Here is a 24,275-nt window from a genome sequence, read left to right as displayed (position 1 = left end):
CCCTTTAACATTTTACATAATAAGGGCTTGGTGATGATGAACTCCTTTAACTTGAGCTTGTCTGAGAAGCACTTTTTCTGCCCTTCCATTCTAAATGATAGCTTTGCTGGATAGAGCAATCTTGGATGTAGTTCCTTGCCTTTCGTGACTTGGAATATTTCTTTCCAGCCCCTTCTTACCTGCAAGTTTCTTTTGAAAAATCAGCTCATAGTCTACTGGCAACTCCTTTGTAGGTCTCCTTTACTTTTACTGCTTTTAGGATTATCTTTAGTCTTAGGTAATATAATTATCATGTGCCTTGGTGTGTGCTTCCTTGGGTCCAACTTCTTTGGGACTCTGAACTTCCTGGTCTTTCTGAAAGTAAGTAGATTGGAGTTCTCCTTCATTATTTTTTCAAAGTTTTCTTAAGTTTTCATTTTTTTGCTCTTCCTCTTCTCTTTCTGGCACTGCTATGATTCGGATGTTGGAATGTTTAAAGCTGTCCTGGAGGTTCCTATGCCTCTCCTCATTTTTCTGAATTCTTGTTTCTTCATTCTGTTCTGGTTGAATGTCTAATTATTCCTTCTGCTCCAAACCATTGATTTGAGTCCTGGTTCCCTGCCCTTCACTGTTGGTTCCCTGAACATTTTTCTTTATTTCACTTTGTATAGCCTTCACTTTTTTCTCTATTTTGCTCAATCATTTGGGCAGTCATTTAAGCATACTAAGTCATTTCTGTGAACATCCTGATTAGCGGTGTTTTGAACTCTTGCTTCTGATGGGTTGGCTATCTCTTCACCACATAGTTCTATTGTTGGAGTTTTGATCCGTCCCTTCATTTGGGCAATGTTTTTTGTCTGAGTGCACCTATTAGGTTATAAGAAGAGGAGGCTTAGGTATTCACCAGGGTGTGGTAACCCATGTAGCTGTGTTGTGACACTGTATGTGGGTGAGGGATCAGAGAGGGAACAATCCTGTGCCAGCTTTCAGTCACTTCCTCCCACCACGCACAAGCAAACTGGGCCCTTCTGGTGCTGATTCCCAAGTGGGCGGGTTTGTGTATGATCTAGGACCTCGTGGGTCTCTCCAACAAAGTGTCCTGTGAAGCTGGGAGCTTCTCCCACTGCCACAACTCCCACAGATTTTTACAGCCAAAGGTTTTGAGGCCTTATTTCCCATGCTGGAACCCTGGCTTGCATGGTCTGTCTCTCTCCCCAGTTGTCTGTCTGGGTTTATCTGCATGCAAATATGTGGGACCACCACATCCGCCAGCCACCGCCTTGCCTGTCTTGGTCCGAATGCTGGCCTTTTTCATATTAATGAAAAGTGTGTATTTAGTAGAATATAAAATATCAAGCAGAACACATTTTTTGACATCAAACAATAAAAGTCACTCTCCACCACAATACCAATTCTTATTTTCCCTTAACTCATTACCCAAAGATAAACATTGTTTACAGTGTGGTATGTATCTTTTCAGACATTTTCTATGCTAAGTATATATGTATGTGTATACAAATATACACATGCTTTCACAAACACAGCATAAATGGCATTTTAGAACTCTTTAAGCCAAAATGTTAAAAATATTTAAATGGGCCTTATAGTTAAGGACCATAACTATAGTTATATAGAACATGAAATCAAAAAAAGGAAAAGAGCTGAGTTAAATAAGTTAAATTTTAAAATATAGTTGTTAAATGTGGCTTGAAAACATGCTTAAGTTTGGGGAATTTCCAGAATGCAACAGTAATTTGCAGAAGACATTTCCTGGAATGTATAGAGCCTACAATCCTTCCTTTTTTTCTTACCATGAAAGATGAGAGGATAAATAATAGGGAGATTTACGGAATGACTATTTGAATGAATCTCTCACAACCTGGCGATGACCTAAAAAAAATCCCTCTCTTATGTGTTCACCAGAATCCTGCCACTGCCAAAGCAAACAAACCAAAATATAAAGCTTCCCAATGAACAGGTGGATAAGATGACCCACATGACAAATCAAGTCAGACTTCTCCAGCCAATCTGGTCCTTGTTCAATAGTTTCATGAAAACAACCAGGTGGCAGGAGAAGCAGTTATGCAAGGTATTAAATGCATGGACTTAGTATGACTGACCTCAATAATACTATTGTTTAGAACCCAATTGCATGAGTCCCCCCTAAGCACCACTTCTTGGCAAATTACAAGCTCTTCTGCATTATAGAAATGGTGATGACTGGTCCTCATCATAAGATATACGGATTCTGAATTTGCCTCTGCCAGCCTCACTATACAAAATTAAATTAGGGTGATGTCCTGCAGGATATAAATAGGTTCTGAATCACTAACCAATACTCAATGTCTCCCATCTCCAAGATACAATGCATATGGGAACCAAACAATGATAGCATTTTGCTTCTTGTCTCAAGAACTCTGGAATCTGATCTACCAGTTTTAATTCACAAGGAAAAAAATACTTACACCAGGAGACAAAATAACTGTTTCATTATATTGAAAGCTGAGCTTACAGCATTCAGCTTGATTTCCTCATGACAGTAGAAAAATAAGCAAAAATCAAGACTACAGAATTGGGTGGGGGTAAGTATCCCTGGCTATCAAGGAAAAGAGAGGATGCTACTACACCTTTGGGGAAGGAGGTGGAAAGACCATGAGAACAATGTAGGGGATTCTCATGGGGTACTTTCTGGTGATACAGTGCACAGTATTAAGGTCAGTGGCAGACCATCACAATCTGACCATCACAATTCTATACAGTTGAACTACTGGAGCAGATACTTTCATGAAGAAAGCACAGGTTCAGCTTGTTTGGAAGAGAACTTGCTAAGCCAAGATACTTGATGAGCAGAAAGTTACAGAAATACAAAATGTGAAGTGAAATAGATTAGGTTCTGTACACTTATGCAAAACTATGGATTATAGTCACCATTTATTTCCTTACTAGTCACTGGTATGTAGTAAGTACCCTCATCTTTCTCTTTAAATACATTTTATTTCCTTTTCCTTCCCCCCAATCACATAGATGACAAGTCGGCAGGAATTAAAATTAGGTCGTAAAATATCAAAAAATAATCACAGTGGAATGAAAGGTAGCATATTACCCAGAATGAGTAGCCCTATGGCACTGCTTCTTGACTGGTACCTTAGCTTGTATTTAGATTTTTCTCCCACTAGAAAAAGTGCACATATGCAGTAGCAGGGTTATGTCTGCCTTTATATAATGGAGAAAACTGGGGGGAAACAAGGAGGTAAAATAGATGGTTAAATTACAAAAGATGGGATAATCTAGACACCTCCTAGGAGGGATCAAGCTTTGATTTCCTCTTCTTTGGGGATGGCCCCCGCACATGGGTAGATGCCTAGTGCTATAACTATACACCAAGACCCTGGGTCCCCTTCTCCCTGGTTCTGGGAGACAGACACCTGATCTGAACAGGACTAATCTCACCCTTTCTTGTTGGGATGTAAAAATTGAAAAGGCAAAGCAGAGACTCAATCTTTAGAGCACAGTCACATTTATGGCAGGGGTCTAGAAAAGAGGTATAAAAACTCCTGCTGAAATTCCTAGAGCTCCTCTGGTTTCTTTTGTGCATACCCCGCTTATTCAATGTATCATTCAACTTCCAGTATAGGTCCCACTAATGCCTTTTGTCACCGCTTATGCTACTGAGCATCAGCTAAGTACAACCCCCAAAATGCTAACAAGATTTCTTCTAGGAAGTAAAAAAAGGTGTGAGAAGATTCTCATTTCAACGTCAAATTATCATGTTCATACATTTTTGGTGCTTCCTTTTATTCCACTCAAAAATTAAACTCTTAACATGGTGTGTTTTTGCCTTCAGAATTGTGACATTAGAACCCTCATGCTTAACATGCTTTTTTACATCCTCCTATTCTGCAAGAAAGCATATTTACTCTGAAGCTTCAATTTGTTCATTTTAGCAGCAGTTCAGCAGCAGCTTCCTGTTAAGACATTACTATGAAGCATCAGCAATTCTCTACATCTCGTGATGCCACACCAGCGTCAACAAAGCAAACTAAATGATTACTGATTAACCATGGAAATAAATTTCTTCCTTAAAAGATATTTAATAATATATAAAGAATGTCAGGCCCAGCCTGTTTCTGCTCTCCATGTGCCTTGCTTCTTCAATCACTTAAATCCTGCACTGCCACTACAGATTTTGATGAGTTATGTAAGTAGTTTCTGTCCCAACCTTTGACTCCAGATCAAGTTATCATTAACACATATTCACCCAGCCTTTATGATCAGGTTAGATGACTAGGATTACCAGCTTGTTCTCATACCTACTCTATTCTACTCCTACCCTTTCTGCTGTTCTAGCCCTGTCTGTACCTAAATAATTATAACTAGGCTTCTGTTTTGACACTTCCAGAGGTTCCTAGTCTATTTCTGCTTTGTCTCGTCCTAGGACTGGGCTGCCTCTAATTACCAGTTCCAACCTCAAGGACTGGTACCTGGCCATTATTTAGAACCCAGTAACCAAGTTCGCACAGACAAAATCCTCCGGAGGCCATGCAAATAAATGTATATATACATGTATGTACTCATTCATTCTGATTCTCTCTCCTACTCTCAAGATTCCATATACTTCTCTACCTTGAATTCCCATTTACAATAGGTTGCATGAATGGCTCTATGGCTATTCTACTCTTGACATGGCCTACCAAAGAGAACCTTTCCTTAACACCTGCAGAGTAGGGCCGATTGGCTCTAATGTGCAGCACTATTCAAAGTGTGAACTGGTTCTACTCTGTCCTGTACAACAGTAACCTCTGCCCTACTCTTAAACTTGACCATACTCTGTCATATCACAAATGCCATCAAAACCTTATCAATTACTGAGATGTGGTAAAAGTAAGCAAACTTACAGAATTTAAAAACAAAGGAATTAAACAGATAAACAAAAGAAAAATATTTTCTGAATGGTATGAATCAGAAACTTTGTAAAACAGTAATATTAAAACAACAATATTCTTAGATATATATGTGCCTATTTTTAAATCACCATGTTATATTGTTAAAAGTAGGAAAAAAGAAAATGACTATATTTTATTATGTAAATATATTATATTATAGCATATAGAAATAACCATTTAATTCCCAAGAGTTCTAGCTGCAATTTCTTGACAAAAAACAAATAAGGTACTTTAGAGCAATAAAACAGCACTTACATCTAGTCATATAAATTAGTATCTCTTTTCATCAATGCTGAATTCTTTATGAAATTTAGTTAATTTTCTAACTCTACTTAGTGCGAAAAATGGGATTAGCATCACCTTCTCCAAAATCTGCCTTCATTATTAATACTGCCCCCTTATCAAAGTTGTCCCTTTCTTGGATTTGTCTACCTTGATTCCTAAAGATCAGGCTGCAAATGAGATCATCATGAGATTAAGGAAAAACTGAAAAGTAGTCCAAGATTATCGGGAAAAGCTATGTGTATGTACCTCCTACACCAAAGATCTACAATAAGAACAAGTACAATGGATAATAAGGAACTCCAAATACTGGGGGCTAGGGAGGAAAGCCAATGAAACGTCAAACAATGCAATGACCACATTACTTAATAACTATCTGTTCATAAGTTAAACTAGCTCTTGGAAAGGAGAATTGGTATCTTATCACCTCAATATTTCAACACGCAAAGCCAACAGTTAGTAAAAATCTTGTTGAGTGAAAAAAAGAAAAAAACAAGGGGTTCAGATGGTTAGTAAAGGAGTGTCCACTGTACTCGGCTCACAGTGCAATAAACACAGCCATCATAGAATGATACATGTAAGGCAGGACCTCACTCAAAGAAAACCAAATATAATGTGAGTTCTAGTCCCTTTTCCCAAAGATAACTCCCCACTGAATAATAAACATAATACAAAATGCATCTCATATCATGGTCAATTTCATTTGCTCTTACCCTTTCACAAGGCAATTATTTTCCTCTATTTTAATTTTACATTCCTGTAGGTCTTTCCTTAATCCAACACTATATTCAATATTTACTTTTCAAAAATCCACTTCACTATTTGTTCATTTTGGTATGATTTTTCTATTTCAGGCACCTAGGAATGAGTCACTAGCCAATGTATTTATTTAGCTTCTAAATTGCTGTCCATGGAGATGTTAAAATGACTTGAGTGCTCATGAAGAAAACAGACTAGACGGGAAAATGCCAACAAGCCACAGCAACTCTTTACTAAACTAGTCACTTTCCCATCTTTAAAGTCATTTTTTAAAATTGAAATTGCACTTTTTTTATTGATCTCTTAATAATAACAAACAAGAAAATACAAGTCTAACTCAAAACCTGTGTATATTACCTACCACTGCTACTTAGATAAGACAAAAACTTAAAAAATACTGAAATCAATGCAACCAACCTGTATGTAAGAGCATTTCTAAACTTTAACAAAACTGAGGAAAGCACACAAAGGTGTGGTTGGTATCTATAAGCTTAACAACACTAAAGCCACAATTAGGTGCAGGAATGCAACCAATCTTCCGTTAAAACAGCACTTGCTGAACTGGGCTGGAAGGATGCTTTGTCAGATGACATTATGATATGCAAAACAGCCCTTCGACTCTGCATCACAGTAGATGTCAACAAGCAGTGTAGAAAAAAAAGGCTAGAATATGAGGATCTTTTTAAAGATCTTTCAACACTGGCATTCAGCAGTCAAAAGTGAATCACTTTTTTAATGAAAGTATTAGGCTGAGGAAATTCTAAGTGCATGAAAATCCATAAAGAGAAAAAAAAATATATACTTTCTACAGAAATACAATGATCTTCTCCAGGCTATGAATAGAGATCACTAGTACTGTCATCCTAACAAGGCTATTCTGCATATATCCCCTGCCCTGCCCCAGCTGCACAAGTGCACGTCAACCCTAATGGTGGCCTTAATGACTTTTCAGCAGCTGCCATGACTTTTCCAGCTTCCCCATTCCCTCTTGAAAGTATAAACACCTAGGCCAACCCAATGTGGTGGTTATGCAACCTACCACAGGCTGGGAATGACTACACTTATTTATTTACTCTAGTGACTCAGATTTAAATCCAGGTCTCTACGGAAAGGAGGTGGAGAACACAAACATATGTCATGACACCATTTTTCATTAATATTCATTGTATAACTAAAGTAACATCAAGACTGTCTGCTCTTTATACAGGTTTGATGAAGAAACTAGCTTTCAAAAGTGCTTTGGGTTTTACCAGGCACAGATCAACCTCTGCTAAGGCTGAGTGACTCACAGCAGAACAATCCCCCTTTGCAGAGAACTCTCATTTCTTCTCCCTTTCTCCCCTGCCCCCATGATGTCGCACCCATGTTGTCCTTTCCCTTTTTCTCCAGTCTCTTCTTTAAGCCGCCTCCAACAGCCACCCCTTAACAATGCTGAACTTCGCAAGGCCAAGGTAACTTTTTCAACGATAGTTGCCCTAGCGGTAATAGAAATACTTTAAATATCAGAACTTCAGGAATAATAAAACAGCAATAAATGAATTTTCACCTTGACCACCGAGATAACTCATCAAATTTATTTAGCAAATAAAATGCAGTCTGTAAAGCACATCTGTCATTGATCCAATACATCGAATTATCTTTAAAAAGAATAAATGCTAGAGAAGTCATATTTAGTTCAATTTTCATGGTGACCTAGTGTAAAATGCCTCAGATGCAAAAGTTTCTCAAGTTAAAAGTATGGTCTTCTCTGAGAGTTTTACTTTATTTCTAACCCTTATCTTTATTAAATTTCTAATGTATTGATTTCAAAGTGAGAGAGGAAGTGAGACAAAGGGAGAATGAGAGTAGGGGGACAGAGAGAAAGAGAAACCAATTTCTAGGTCCATTTATTGATGCATTCATTGGTTGACACTTGTATGTGCCCTGACAGGAGATCGAACCTGCAACCTTGGCCTACTGGGAGGACATTCTAACTAGCTACCCAGCCAGGGCCCTAATTCTTACCTTTTTTACTTAAACAATAAATTCAGACAAATATTTTTTCCATCTGATTCACTGATGGTAAAACCTATTGATTTCATAATTTTCTATAACTCTGATAAGTAAATTTTAGTTTTCACCAAAAAAATTCTATCAATCACCCTGATACGCAGATCAAACACCTTAGCCATCCTGTAATCACTTCTAAACTAAAACTATTTTTCTATTCACTAAGTTGCCAAAGAACTTCGGTACTTTTCAGACTAATCGTATAATGTTCAATTATTTATATGTGTATCTTATCTCCACTACATCATAAAGTTATTGAGAGCAGAACTATCCATGTAGCCCCCATAGTACCCAGTACAGCACCCAATAAAAGATTTCATAAATATTTAGGAAAAAATTTTTAGAATGACTAATACACATTATAGCATCATCTTAGAGTCTATTCACAGTGTATTATCATTTGGGTGAAAAGAACTAGGTTCCAAGAGCAAGTTTAATCCCTTATACTTGATCTAATTTAGTCACTAGCTATTACACAAATAAATCAAGTGAAAGAAAATTATTAGGCAATCAATACACGATTTTTCCAAAAACAACTGACACAGAGTTTAATTTCATACTTGTTTACTTAACTATGGCAGTTATCATCCATGTCACTTAACACCATGTTTTCATGAGCCATGTTCCAGAGAAAGAACTTGGGCTTCAGAATCAGAAAGACTCAGGCTATAAACAAGAGAATCTGATTATTAATTAACTGAGGGTTTTCTAGGGTGAAGAGAATAAAGAAACATAACAAAACATGTATTATCATTCTTTTACTCGATAAAGAGTAGTTTTAGAATTCCTAGGGATTGACAGTAAACATTTATTTTGACTTACAGAATTTTCTGACAACATGCTTATTACTTACATATATTCATTCACTCAATGTTTATTGCAGGCCAATTTCATGCCTATTTCTATGTTAGAGAGAGAACAAAATTTGTTGAAATACATTATATAATACGAGGTGATGTTCTACAGCTGTTGATTCAACTACACTATAAACCTTCCTCTACTTTCCCAATGTGTCTTCTTCAGTCAACACAGTAATAGCAGGTACTTAATAATTATCTCTTGACTAGCTACCTAATATTTTTTCTTTATATTCTGTTACATGCAAGAATAAAAGTACCCAGCAAGCAATGATTAAATAAAGAAGTCTAATGAAGAGGAATTACGAAAATGCCACGTAACTGAAATTTTACACGACGATACCTAAGGCTGTGAACGAACTAACTGCTGGAAAACAATCAGCCATTTGCCTGGTTACTTGCCACCCTTTTCACAGAAAGTACAGGGAAGGAACACTGAGTGGTAAGCTGCCTACAGAAACAAGGCATGGAATCTGAATTTGTACATGCTAACATTTTCTCTCTCTGAGAATAAAAATCACAACACTCTTGTATTTGTCAACATTTTTTAAAAGAAGCAAGATCATCATGCTAATAATCATCACGGTTTTAGCAATGAAATACACGTCAGTACTGTACTACAATTATGTAAGATGTTGTTACTACTGGGGAAAGGGTGATGGTTCAGGGTTACATGGGGCTCTACTGGTAATTTTTGCAACTTCCTGAGTTTATAATTATTTCAAAACTTAAAAATATATCAGTAAAGTAATGCAATTTGAATAAATGTTAGATAAACTAAAGCAAGTAAGCTGTTTTTCTAAACACAAATGCTCAAAAATGTAGTACAAGATTTGGGTATCTTGAGAAAACACCTTTTAAGTGTTAATCCCATATACAATAATTAATCACCTCCTAAGTTATGTAATTTATAAAGCAAAATTTATGCATGTGGGTGCTTTACTTAGAGAAAGGCAATAATCCCACAGGGTACTCTGCAGATAAACAAATTAGCTGCCCTCCACTAAAGAAAATAGCAGATTCTATTTAACTAAGTAACAAAATATTCTATTTAACAAAATAACTTTTAGTATTAGATAATGGCTATGTAACAAATTCCTATTCTTCCTAGGCTAACAGTAAATTAATTGACCACCTTTAAATCCATACTGGCTGGAGAACAGAGGAAAACAACTTAAGAAGAAACATTATATAGGAAGAGGAAGCTAGGCCTGATATTTTAAAATGTAGCAGATTCATCAAGTGTTGAAGATACACCTATTACACATGTCGAAAATCACCCTGTAACATGCTCCCGCTCATAACCTAAGTACCAAGGGCTTAAGAAACAGAAGAAAACTAAAAGAATTATAGTGTCAAAATACAGTAATCTCTATTCTCTAAGGAACCTGGTACAGAAAGGACTGCAAACAGATGAAGAGCCAGAGGCCAGACAGGATGGGTGACCTGCTAACAGTACCACAGCTCTCTAGCAGCAGACATACTAGAATTCAAACTGGGTCTCTGACAGTGGCATCATAAACAGCCACTTACCTTTTGTAAGTAGTACGAATATATACCTTAAAGAAATTAGGCCATGCACAGAAGATTCAAACAACCGTAGTTTATTTTTCATTCAGTAGTCTTCTAAACCCCATAATACAATTACAGTACTTTAAATTCACTGAGGCTTCACATCTATCTCGCTGATTTAAAGTTATTGATCCAAGCTCACAACCTCACCAAAATGCATGATTACAGTACCTCTCTACATAGGGATTCAGTCCTCTCAAGGCTTAGAAGTAACTGCTGATGGGTCAGTACACTGATAGAGTTGGCACAGTACACTCTCAAGTCTCAAGCTTCATCACCATCATGTTCTTTTGTGGAATATCACAAAACAATGATATTAAACTTAAAATAACTAGATGTACTAGCATTGTGCCAAGTCATATAATAATAAACATACTATACACAAACAGAAAGTGACAAAAAGCTTTAAAACTTTAGGGGAGCAAACTCAACCCAAGTCATTAATAACTTTCCTTGATTAAAAAAAAAAGCTATGTGCAAATTGAATAGTAAGACCACTCTACTAAGGAAATAAAACCAAGGACCTACTGACATGTAACCATTAAAAAACAAAAAAAGCCTAAACCGAAAACAAAGCAAAAACTCAGCACTTAGTGAAATTGCAGTGTAATTGGTCAAATTCAAACAGTACAGACATGAAGGGGGCTAGAATATACAAAGTATTTCATATAATAAAAATATCACCACTTGGCCTGTCACAATGGATTACAACACTGTGGAAGATCAATGATCTAATGTGTATTACGTATTATACACAAGACAATCTACTACTCAAAATGATTTTTGGTTAACCCAAAATGGAGGAAAATGGCTGATATCACCAACAGACATTACCCTAAATGTCTTGCCTCCAGTCTTAAAGCTTCTGCAAATACAATACTCAAGGATCTCCCCATGTCCTTCCCCTGTAGGGATCAGACAGGTCATGGAAGCCTGAGATGTAAGGACTGAGGGACTCAAGAGTTACAGAACAGTTGTATGCTCAAGTTGATACCCAGGTTTAAGGGTGTGTGCTGAAGTCGGACACTTCTACAGACTTCGTGGTGAGCACCAAAATACCTCTAAAGGCCTGCATCAGTGGTCAGGTAAGTGAACCAACTCCAACTGCTTGCTCAACCAATGAAACACACTAAGAAATATGGCTGACTTTATTTCCAATACTAGACTTTTCATGCTATGCAGGGCTCCTACTGAGTTGTATATAAAAATGATAATCTAGACCTACCCAGTGTCTTGTTTATTAGTGATTATGAGGCTAATAAAGTAACCTCAAAAAATACCCACCAATGAAAGGAAAACATAAATGTAAATAAACCCTATATATTTAGCTTGGAAGAAGTCACCTACATTAATTATTACATTTGTTTATAAAGAATGAATGAATGAATTTCCTAAGTATATAAAGAATGAAGGAATGAATGAAGTCAAAGTCCTTACATTGACTTGAGCATGAAATTAGAGGAAGGATAAGGCCATTAAGGAAAAATGTTAAGGCAGGGGTGTCAAACTCATTTTCATGGGGGCCACATCAGCTTAACGGTTGCCTTCAAAGGGCCGAATGCAATTTTAGGACTATATAAATGTTAACTACTCCTTAATTAAGGGCAAGGAGCTTGGCGCTGCTGCCGGGTAGAAACAAGGTGCCAGACCAGATAAAACAAGGTAGAGGGCCAGATTCAGCCCGCGGGCCTTGTGTTTGCTGCCTGTGTTCAGGGATTTGGGGGAAGCTTGCCCATGTGTTTAAGGGAAGGAGAAGAAAAAGCAGAGGCGGTCACACAGATATGCACTCAATCATTGACTGGGCACTTACTGAGCACCTATTGTGCATGGTTCATTGTCCTGGCATTGAATGTACACTAGTCAGCAAATCAAACAGAATCCGCATCCATATGAGTTAGCAGTCATTACACAATACTGCTGGGTTATCTCCTACCCAGTATTCAATGATTAATCTCATTTTCAGCAACCCCATAATTCAACAGATATTAATTAAATGAAAGCAGAATTCAGAGGTGAAAAGTAAAATCTTGTGAAGTTCAGTCTAGAGAGGAGAGACAAAAAATAAAGCGGCTAATAAGCAGCGTTACAACAAAGGTTGCTAAGGGAACACAGCACTATGCTGGGCAGCAGGAAACGCTCAGGGCACGACCGGGTAGCATATTTAGAAACTTCAGGTAAGAGACAGGAATGCATCTCTGTCCATGCCCAGGGCAGGCACACTCTAAGCTCAAAGTCAGTAAGTTCAGAAGTCAAAGCCCTTACAATGCACTCCACCATCTGCTAGTGCCTCCGCCACCCTGACCTCAGTTCTCACCACCTTACAGCCAACCCTTGGCTGTTCTCCCTCCTGCTTCAGGGTCTCAGCACGTCCTTCTCTCAGATGTAAAACTCTTACTTATTCTCTCAAACGATTCAAGACTCTGCTCAAATGTCACCTTAACAGAGAGGTCTTCTCACAGAGCCTTCTAAATGGCAACCCCACCCACACCTCAGGACCCTAGTACTCCCTTAACTCCCTCACCCAGCCTTGGTTCTCCATGGCACTTACTAGCAACTGACAACACAGACATCTATTATCTGTTGCCCCACCAGAATTGAAGCTCCTTGATATAACTCCATCACCTAGCACTGTGCAGAGTAGAGAGCAGACGCACACAAATCCTTGTTTCAAGAATGAACAAAAGAATGGCTGTCATCGGGGATGAGACTGCAGACGCTGAAGCCAGGCCACACCGACCAAGATCCAATGCTTTAAAGGCTCTTTGATAATGACTTAGGATCTATTAAAAGGTTTTAAGCAGGAGAAAAAATGCATATTGGAAATATAATTTTGTATTTTTCAAAATTAAAAAAGAAAAAAGATGTCATTTTGGAAAGGGTGTGAGGGGAATTGATGAGAAGGTGTGAAGGTAAAGTTAAAGAAGCATTTAGAAGACCACTGTAATAATTCATCAGAGGAATATAGGACTTAATAAAAGGCTTTTGAGGAGGAAGTGGTGGAATAAGAGAAATATTTAGAAGATAAAAGCAATTGGACCTGGTCCGATGCTTAACAGTATGTGGAAGACTAAGGAGTAGAAGATGACTGCCCGGCTTCTATCTTGTGATAGGGTAGATGATAGTCACTCAGATTGAGAAGAGAGGAAAAGAGAAGACATTTGGGGGGAAAGATTATGAGCTAGGTAGGTGTTGGTCATGCTGAAGTTGACAGGACTATGGGAATATCTCAGGGGCTATGTCTAAATCAGCAGTTGGATATGTGAATCTAGAGCTAAGTAGTAAAAGTTGAAAATGCTTTATAATTTGAGAATTTTGATTATAAATTTCTCTTAAAAAAAACACAACAAGATTTACATAGATTTTATAACAGCCACATTTAGGCCCTGGCTGGTTCAGCTCAGTGGACTGAGTGTGGGCCTGCTAACCAAAGTGTCGCAGGCTCGATTCCCAGTCAGGGCACATGCCTGGGTTGTGGGCCAGGTCCCCACTATGGATGCATGAGTGGCAACCACACATTGATGCTTCTCTCCCTCTCTCCTTCCCTTCCTCCCCTTTTAACAATAAATAAAATCGACTTCCGGCCAAGATAGAGGTGTAAGTGGAAACACTATACCTCCTCGCACAACCAAGTTTATGAACAACAAGGATTTAAAAACCAAAATGCAACCAAAACACAGAGAAAACTAAACTGTACCAAAGTCTGACAACAACGAACCATTCATCCAGACCAGTAAGAGAGGCAAAGTCAATGGCTGGCGGAGAGGGGTCACTACAGGAAAAAGCAGCCGGACTGACCCAGGCGTGCAGGTGGTTGGCAGATCCAAGGCGCAGGGTGGCTGGCTGACCCCGGTCACACATTCACGTGCAGATAAACCAGGCAGAGGAGCAAGCAGTTAAACAGACCACACAACCCAGGGCCCCAGTGCTAAGAAATAAAGCCTAAAAGCGCTTATTGGAAAAACTTTCAGGGTCGAGGTGCCAGGAGAGGCTCCCAGGCTCACAGAGAGTTCGCTGGAGAGACCCACAGGGTTCTGGAGGGTACACAAGCCCACACATCTGGGAACTAACACCAGAAGGGCTGAATTTGCTTGTGGGAAGAAGCAGAGGGGACCGAAATCCAAGTGAGAGCAGAAAAAACACCATTGCCCCTCTCTGACCCCACCCCAGTCACAACCCAGTTACCTGGATTGCCCCGCCCTGGTGAACACCTAAGGCTCCTCACCTTATATGTAACAAGTGCAAACAGACCAAAACATTATGGCTCAAGAAGAAGAACAGCTCAAAGCCCCAGAGCCAATACTTCTAAGTGACCAAGAGATAGCCAACCTATCAAATGCACAGTTCAAACCACTGGTGATCAGGATGGTCACAGAACTGATTGATTTTAGCCACAAATTAGATGAACAAATGAAGCCATCACTAAGTGAAATGAAGGGAAATGCACAAGGAAACAATAGTGTTGGGAAGGAAACTGGGACTCAAATCAAGGGAGTGGACCAGAAGGAAGAAAAAAACGACTAAACAGACAAGAATGAAGAAACAAGAATTTTTAAAAATGAGGAGAGGCTTAGGAACCTCCAGGATATCTTTAAACATTCCAACATCCAGATTATAGGGGTTCCAGAAGGGGAAGAGAAACAGCAACAAGTACAAAACTTATCTGACCAAAAAATAAAGAATTTCCCCAATCTGGCAAAGGAAACAGACTTCCAGGAAGTCCAGGAAGCTCAGAGAGTCCCAAAGTAGTTGGACCCAAGGAGGAACACACCAAGGCACATCATAATTACATTAGCCAAGATCCTAGAAGCAGCAAGAGATAAGGGAACAGTTACCTACAAAGGAGCGCCCATCAGACTGTCAGCTGATTTCTAAAAGAGACCTTACAGGCAAGAAGGGGCTGGAAAGAAGTATTCCAAGTCATGAAATCCAAGGACCTACAGCCAAGATTGCTTTATCCAGCAAAGCTATCATTTAGAATAGAAGGGCAGATAAAGTACTTCTCAGATAAGGTCAAGTTCAAGGAGTTCATCATCACCAAGCCCTTGTTATATGAAGTGTTAAGGGACTTATCTAAGAAAAAGAAGATAAAAAATATAAACAGTGAAAGGACAGCAAACTCACAGTTATAAACAACCACACCTAAAACAAAAGCAAACTAAGAGGACAGCTAGATCAGGAGCAGAACCACAGAAATGGAGATCACATGGAGGGTTAGCAACAGGGGAGTGGGAGGAGGAGAAGGGGGGAGAAGGTACAGAAAATAAGTAGCATAGACGGTAGGTAGAAAATAGACAGGGGAGAGGACAAGAATAGTAGGGGAAATGTAGAATCTAAAGAACTTGTGACACATGGACATGAACTAAAGGGGAGGAATGGGGGGGGTGAATGTGCAGGGTGGAAGTGGGACAACTGTAATGGCATAATCAAGAAACCATATTTTAAAAAGATATGCAAAGAAAAGGAACAGAAGTAAAACTAATCTTTAACAAGAAAAATAAATAAATAAAATATTTAAGAAAATAAAATAAAAGCCACATTATAAAAATGTTAACAGCTAAGTATTAGAATTCCTTTATGGTGATTCCTTTTTTAAAACCAATTCTAATAATATGAAAGACAACTGCACAATAAGAAACTCAAAAAACATTCTTTAAGTACCATAGTAAATGTGATCATGACTGATGACCAAGCCAAAAGAGAATTATTTAGTAATGTCTATCAGAAACTTCCTATGTTGGTTCAAATACTGAAACTAAAACTTAAGTAAAAAACATTAAAGGAGGCTACTGCACATATAACAAATGTGTTATGTGGCTATAACAGCAATTTTCAACCAGTGTGCCACAAGCACTTTTAAAACATGCAATACCTGACTATTTAGTAAAGGGCACTGACCTCTTTTTCCCTTAGATTGTCACATAAAAAAAATGACAACAGCCAACACAACAGTAGTTGTCCACTGTGAATGAATCAAAATTATACCTATTTTTTATCAAATCAGCAAAAAAATACATTTTTTGGTGTGCTGTGAAATTTTAGTAATTATTTTATGTGTGCCATGAGATGAAAATGGTTGAAAATCACTGGGCTATAATTTTAATAACTGAGAATACTAAGGGCTGACAATCATGCAAAACAACTGAAATTCTTATATTGCTACTGGTAGGAATGCAAAATGATATAGTCATTTTGGACAACAGTTTGGCAGAACAACATAAAGTTACTAATATTGATAAATATACACTTACAGGACCCAGTAATCTCACTCCTAGGTACAACTCAAAAAAAAATCTGCCCCCACACACACCAACCAGCACGTAACTGTTCACAGAAGCTTTACTCATCGTTGACCACAACTGGGATTCAAATGTCCAATTCATGAACAGATGAACAAACTGTGGCACCGCAATAGAATAGAATGCTACTCAACAATATAAAGGAACAAACTCAGTGGTGTGCTAGAGTGGGCTGGTACCAGCTGGTGACAGCCCACTGGTAAAAATTTACAAGAATTTTGCCAGCTGGTTTAGGTAGCTTAATACAGGCCATGATTAGAGTATTTACAGTGCAATGATTACCAAACGCTACAAATCAGGGGTTTTTTTTTCCTTTGGAGAGCAAGTTGTTAACAATATTTATCAGCACACCACTAAACAAGCTACTGATACATGCAACAAAACTTAATGAGTATCAAAAGCATTATGTTACGTGAAAGAAGACACAAAAGACTACATATTGTAGTTTCATTTACATGATATTCTGGAAGACAAAATTATAGGGGCATTAATTAGTTAATGGTTGCTGGGGGATGGAGATTCAGGGAGACGACTGACTACAAAGCACCATGAGAACTTTTAGGTGTGATGGAAAAGTTATATATTGATTGTGGTGATGATTATCCAACTGTATACATTTGTCAGAAATTTTACTACATGTAAACTGTACTTCAATAAACCTGACTTCAAAACAATTAGGGAAGTCATTTATCTTTTATTTATTTTCTGGAAGATGACTGCATCATACATACACAGGGGGGACTGGAACTTATCAGTGGAAATATCAGGAAGTCAGGTTTTAACTCACATAACTAGAAAAAGATGAAAAATGTTGCTGAAAGAAGTGAGCTTGTAATCACAGGGAGTGCAAATATCAGAACCTGGATGATCCTCCCAATAATGCTGTAGAAATGGCAGTACTTTGGGTCCAATTTCAGACTAGCATCATCAAGAGATGCTTAAACACTAAGGTTTCTTCTTACTTAGAGTTGGTGGTTCTAAAATTCCATTATATTGTCTGTTTGATCATTTCAGATTCACTTTTCAATTTTAACAAAATATAAATTACTAGTTTTAACATCAAACAAACGCTACCACTGACTCAAAGCCTAGCCTCCCTTGTTGTTAGGAGTGCTAGCTATGACTTTACAAAGTCTGGGTTTAAATGTTGGCCTTACCAGTCTCTGTATGACTTTGAAGGAGCACCTCTCAAGATTCCTCACCTGTAAAATGGGAGTAACACTTTCCTAAAGTTTCCATAAGAATGCATGAAAAATTATTTCTCTGTGCCAAACTGTCAATAACAAACATTTCTTAGAAATAACTTAAAAGATACAAATTCTCAAATATAATCGTAAGAATTTTAACATCCCAAATATAAGAGATCTATTCTGTAATTATATATCGGGTAGTTCATAATGTTTTGTAAAGACAGATCTTGAGAATAAGATGACTCCAAGGATTCTTTATCCCCCAAAAAAGCATATACAGGTATTGCTCATTTTTTTTGCATTTCACTTTATTGTGCTTCACAGATGTTGGTTCTTTGTTGTTGTTTTTAAACAAATTAAAAGCCAGATTTTCCACCAGGAAACAGACTGTGACGAGCTTTCTTATGATGGTGTAGAACCAAACCCACCATACATTCTGCACATAATCTGAGGAATCAAAGACCTTCTGAAATACTTGTATAAAAATGCCTGATGTAAACTCTTAAACTTGAAAAGTTGAGTAGTGTAACTTAAGAATCTTCAAAATAGAGAATCCAACTAATATTGAAATGTGTCATTTACTTATTTAAAACATATTACAAGAGCAGAAAGAACATGTTTTCTAATTCATCTCATTTTTGCGGAAAATTTAAATTAGAAACATAAATTTTGTACATGAATCAATTTCAACTCAGAAAACTACTAGTAGAAACATGTATTTCTAGCTGCTTGAGAATGAATAGTTCCAAGTGTAACATGAAATACGGACGCTCAAAGATTGTAGGTAGAGTTTTCAAATCAGTCTAATGCATTATATATTTTTTAAGATTTTACTTATTTATTTACCTTTAGAGGGGAAGGAGAGAGGGAGAGAAACATCAATGTATGGTTGCTTTTTGTGCTTCCCCTGCTGGGAGTTGGCCTGCAGGGAACTGGCCTGCAACCCAGGCATGTGCCCTGACTGGGAACTGAACCGATATCCTCTGGTTCGCAGGCCTGTGATCAATCCACTGAGCTACACCAGCCAGGGCTGCATTATATTTTTTAAATATAAAAAACATACCAAGCTAATTGCTATTCTTGGGGTCCCATGAAAAAGTTGTATTTTTTTCAGCTGAATTTATTTTTTCCTAGACCTGTGCACTTGTATTACATCTAGTTCTTTTTATTAACCAACATATGTTGGTTCTGTTTTATGTTATGTTTATTTGTTATAATGCCTGAAAGCGGAAACTAATTGTTCTCAACCTCCTATCAAATAATTCCAACCTGGAAATATGCTATTTCAAAACAAAAGGTTTTGTTTTTCTTTAATTGTTTTGTGTTCAGACTGCAATATCCAGTTGACACTAACCAACTCATGCCATTACTGAACAAGAAATAGTTTTTCCCATGCATTAGCACCATTTTCTCACAGGAAACAATTTTTAAAAAACTGGAAGTAGAGGCAAGGGTTCACATATACAATAAACATCCTTTCAATCAGGTTTTTACCACATTATTTCAGTGAAACAGAACCCTAATACTGGAGATCTCAAAATTCACGGGTAACAATCTATGAATCACTGAACCTGACAACAAACATTAGCTAGATGGGCCAAATGCTTTTTGGTTTGAAAGGTCACTTCCGCTTTTAAAACACCAGGGTAACCGGGAATGTTTGCGATGCCACTGCATCCCCTGTACAAGAGAATAAAAGGCCAAAACACAGAACACAGGAGCATCTTTGGTTCCTTCCATAAACCAAAGGTTTCCAGCACGGGTGTGTGTGTGTGTGTGTGTGTGTGTGTGTGAAGCGGCCGGGAGGGGGGGCGGGGGGAGGCGAGCAGGGCTTGAGAATAAGCCAAGAGAGGCCCGCAGCCCTGGAGACAGCGCCCGAGGGATGGAGGCCTCGTCGGGCTGCGCGCGGACGCTGCGGGCTCCGGGAGCCGAGACTCTGCAGGGTCTGGCGGAGGGGCGCAGGGCAGAAAACCCCCTCCCCGCGCCAGTCCTGGGCAGCCAGGTTACGCCCCCAATGCTTACTAGCTGCAACATCCAGTCCTCTCCTCCCCCACCCTCGAAACACCCCGGCATCGCTCCCCACCACCAGCGGCGCGTGACCCAGACCCTGACCCCACCGCCATGGCGCCCTCTCCAGGCCGCAGTGGAGGGCACAAGCCCGGCCACCAGCTCAGATAGCAGCGGCGGTGGCGACTGGGGGCTCCACGGTCCCGAGGGAGGACAGCAGCTGGGCCGCGGCCTGTTCCCCGGGGTCAGCGGGCGCAGGGCCGCGACTGGGCAGCGTCTCAGACCCGCACGAACAAAGCGGCTTCGGCGCGCCGAGCGCCGGCGGAGCGGGGGGAGGCGGACAGGGAGGCGGGCGGGGGGCACTCACCGAGGGCTGGCAGGCCCGGCCGGCCACGGGGACCTCCGCGGGCCGGAGCTTCGCACGGAGGGCGCGCTGGCGAAGGGGAGGGGGCGGCGAGCGCCGCGCCAGCGGCTGGGCGCGGGACCTCCGCGGCAGGGGAAGGGGCTGCGGGCCGGGCTTGATTCTGTGGGCGCAAGTGCGAGAACTGGTCAGCTGGGGCGGGCAGCGGCGCTAGGCGGTCGGGGCAGCGACGCTACCGCCTTTCCCTTCTCCTCTCCGGGCCCCTGGTTCCCTGCGTCCTCCTCCTCGCTGGGTCCCCGCCGCCGCCTCAGCCTCGGCGCTCCTCCGGCTTCTCCTCTCCATCAAGGCTGAGCCGACTCGCGGAAACCATCCCGAAAAGTGAGGGGTTGTTGCCGTTCCCCGCAGCTGTTGGTGGCCATCTTTAATCCTCCTCCTCCTGCTCCTGTTTCCCCACCTCCCGCAGGCTGCCTGACTGACTGACTCTGGATCCTCCTCTTTCCCCTTTTGCTCCTCCTACTGAGACGGCCGCAGAAATTGCAGCCCTCTTCCTCTTTTCCCTCCAGTCTTTCCTTCCTCTTTCCTTACTTCCCTTCCCCTGGCTTCCTGCTCCCCCCTCACTCTGGCCGGTTTCGCCCCCTTTTGTACGCGGTGAGCGCAGGATGCTCCGAGCTTGAGTTTGGCCCCTGGTGTCACCCTTGCCCCTCCCACCCTTTCCCATCCCTACGCACACACCCGCTTCCTTCCCCTCGCCTAGCGCTCGGCTGCCGCCGGTTCTCTTCCCAGCCTCGTGCTGCCTCCGTTGTCCTCGCCTTCCACGATTCCAGTTTCTCCTAACACAGCTGAGAAAGGACAACTGGGTTCTGCTGTCCTTAACTCTGCACCCGTTTGCTGGATGCTGCCAGACAGTGATGGAAGAACTGCAAACTGCGTTCATTTCACTCTAGCTGGAATATAAAAGCACTATTCCCTCCAGCTGTTTTACTACGCAGTTTTGAAACTCCGTTTGGGCTGGTGTGGCATTTGGCTTCGCTCCATTCTTTATCGGACCCAAGAGTTAAAGAGCCCAGTTTCACACGTAGCGTTCCCTCGGTGACCTTGAGCCGGTCGCCCTTAGATTTGCAGGTTTTTCTTTCCTCCCTGTAAACCTGTGCAAACCTAACAAACACAGGTTTTAGTCCAAATTAGCACGCTTTGGTAAACCTGTGACCAATAAGTGATCATCAGTTTGTCCCTCTGCTGTTTGTTCCTAATCAATACAATGGGCAATTACGGGCAGGCTTCAATTCTGGCAATGCAGGCAAACTGAGTCAGCAATTACTGAGTGGACTTCCTTAAACAGGCTTAGAGTGGGGAAGTGGTCATACCGTTCAAATGACAAACTTGTTTTTCCTAACACTGCAATCTACAGAAGCTCGTGAATTTCCTCTAATAAGGATGAAGCAAGCTGGACTTGTTTCTTTTTAGACACTGGCAAATTGGACCCGTTTGAAAGAATTCAATCACCGCTTACTGCAAGGTTCAGCACGGCTGACAAATACAGGGGATATATTTGAGCCCTTCGTGAAGTAACTGTGGGGGGGGGGGCGGCAAGGGAGGGGGAGCAGGGAGTCACAGTTTCTGCTTCTTTGGGACAGTGGCTATCAAAAAACATCTTCCCCTTTCAGAGTAAGATGACTACCGGTAGATGTGTTCAAAGGTCGTTTTCAACAAGCCAAATGTGAGAAGAAATGTTTTAAAATGTAGTTTTAGATGCTACTTCAAACCGAGTCATTTTTTTAGGTTTAAATCTAAAATTCAGTTATAAAAATGTGTTTCAGAACACTTAGAAAGAGCACGTCAAAACAAACCTAAAATATATTTTAATGAAATGTATTAATATACTTTGGGGGGCAGGGACGTGGGATTCTGATCTTTTTCTTTGATTCAAAGTACTCTGTACCCAGTTAGGTTCCAGATCTCAGTTGCCATCTTGGAATACCAGTAAATATTCTATTTGAAATCGACAACTGCATTAGCATCCAAAACTTTTAAACCTAAATAAGGCCTTTGAGATGGCTTTGTATAAAACATTTTGGAATAAATGATAAAAAATAAAGCACCTATATTTATTGTTTGGGGTGTGCATGTTTCAGGATGTGTGTTTTCTTTTTGATCTTTTAGTATCTATTCTTTATTTAGATTTTGTGCCTCTGCAGTCAACAGAAAATTCTTGTAACATTGCCTTATAAAACTATGTATTTGTGGAAAAATAAAAAATATTGGGTAACATGAATAGAGAGTGAGAAAAATCAGTTGACTTCTTTTAAACACTTGAGACCAGCATGCATTTTGAAAGGGAGGTTTTCAGTTAAATATAAGGTTTCAGTAATTTTATCATTGTGATTTTATTCACACTGAAGAGTTCTGTTTTTTAAGTTAATTAACATTTTGTAAATATTTGTCTTGAAAATATATTGGAATAAAGTTCATGGGGAGATTAATATACAAATGCAGCAGTACAAACTGAAAATCTTACACAGGTTTTTGAGTGATATACACCAAAATGTAGCCAGCTTCTTTCTTTTTTACTAAAGCTACATAAACATAAGCATGTAATAATGGATGGTTTCCAGAGAAATCAGACCCTTTATATTTATTTTTGGCAGCTCTGTTTCAGATCTGTCAGCCTTTACCTTTTTCTAGTCTTTGTTGCTGCCTAAATGGAGTTTCTTTGTCATGTTAGGGTCCAGGTACAAAAAAAGGTCAGGCCAGGTTCTCCCACAACAAGATTATTGTTTCACTGTATTCACTCTCAGATAAACTCAAGGTCCTCCATAAAACAAAGGGTTGTGTTAGCAAGGCATAAAGCCTTTGTGCAGAGGCCAGATGGAAAGGGATGGAGGCATGTGCAGGAAACTCCCCTGGGAACAGAAGAGCAAACATGAAGGGCTATTGCTAGGCAGAGCCTGGCCCCTAACTTACACTTCATGAAAAGGGTGATTGTGGAGAATAACAAGAGGGTATCTGTGATAATAAACAAAATCCATACTGGTTTTTAACATGGTTGAAAATTATACGAACATGAATAAGCAAAGAATCAGTCTGAAGGAAGATGGAGATAAAAGGATCGTGAAAAATACAAAAAACAAGGAAGAAAATTTAAAAATGACAAGCAGCATTGGAAAAGTGTTAGGATTAATAATATATATCGACAATTTGTTATTTAAACAAATATTTTCTTTAAGACTAACTAAGAAGTAATTTAAACTTGGGCAGATAGAATAATCCCAGAGATAAGTATAAGTAAATTATAGAATTTTAAGATGTTTATTATCAGCATATAGATTGCTAAATTATGCTGGAACACAAAAAATAAAAGAAATTAAAGTTTCAGTTAACATTTTAAGTTACATAACTACTATATTTAAAGTACACTGTACATCAATTTTCCCAGGCTATTAGGAACGACAATAGAAATGCCCTATTGTTTTCCTTTGTTTGAAAGAGCCAGATGGAAAATAAACTGGACAAGCAAATGAAAATCTCTGAAGATCATGGGAATCCAATGACTATAAAAACCATATTCCAGACAAGAATATAGTCTTAGATAAATGTTCAGTTTTAATTTCATACTCTCTGTTCTTTTTTTAAGGATGATTAATATTTCTGCTCCACATATTTCTCTTTAGATGGACTGTCCAAAATATCAAGTGAATAATGACAAGCCATATTTATCTGCACTGATTGAAATTTAGTATCATTTTTCACTCCTCAATTTAGAGAACTCCATATAATTAACTGATGAGCTGTCCTCGAGACAGTGCCATTTAGAGTCATTACTGCACTCTAATTGGGAAGAAATGCTTTTAGAAAGTTCCAATTACAAATTTTTTTTCATTCTCCTTATAAATACATTCAAAGGAGGTACTGAAGCATTTTTTGTTTTTTGGGGTGGGTAGGAAGGAGATTGTAGCTTGTTTATTGTTTTTGTGTTTTTACTT

General features: G+C 39.4%; 1 protein-coding gene across 1 annotated transcript in view; it reads right to left on the bottom strand.

Annotated features, from left to right (window-relative positions):
- Positions 1 to 20,373, bottom strand: part of WDFY3 (WD repeat and FYVE domain containing 3) — a 288,472-nt gene extending 268,099 nt beyond the window's left edge. Inside the window, exon 1 of the mRNA XM_037030828.1 lies at positions 20,302 to 20,373. The gene's annotated coding sequence lies outside the window, so the exon portion shown is untranslated. The remainder of the gene's footprint in view (positions 1 to 20,301) is intronic.
- Between the last annotated feature and the right edge of the window lie 3,902 nt (positions 20,374 to 24,275).

The sequence above is a fragment of the Sturnira hondurensis genome, unplaced genomic scaffold (genome assembly GCF_014824575.4).
Source record: "Sturnira hondurensis isolate 20B ecotype Veracruz unplaced genomic scaffold, ASM1482457v3 Scaffold0001721, whole genome shotgun sequence".
NCBI classification, from domain to species: Eukaryota; Metazoa; Chordata; class Mammalia; order Chiroptera; family Phyllostomidae; genus Sturnira; species Sturnira hondurensis.
Note: the sequence above shows the minus strand (reverse complement) of the source record. Positions and strands in the feature narration are given on the sequence as shown.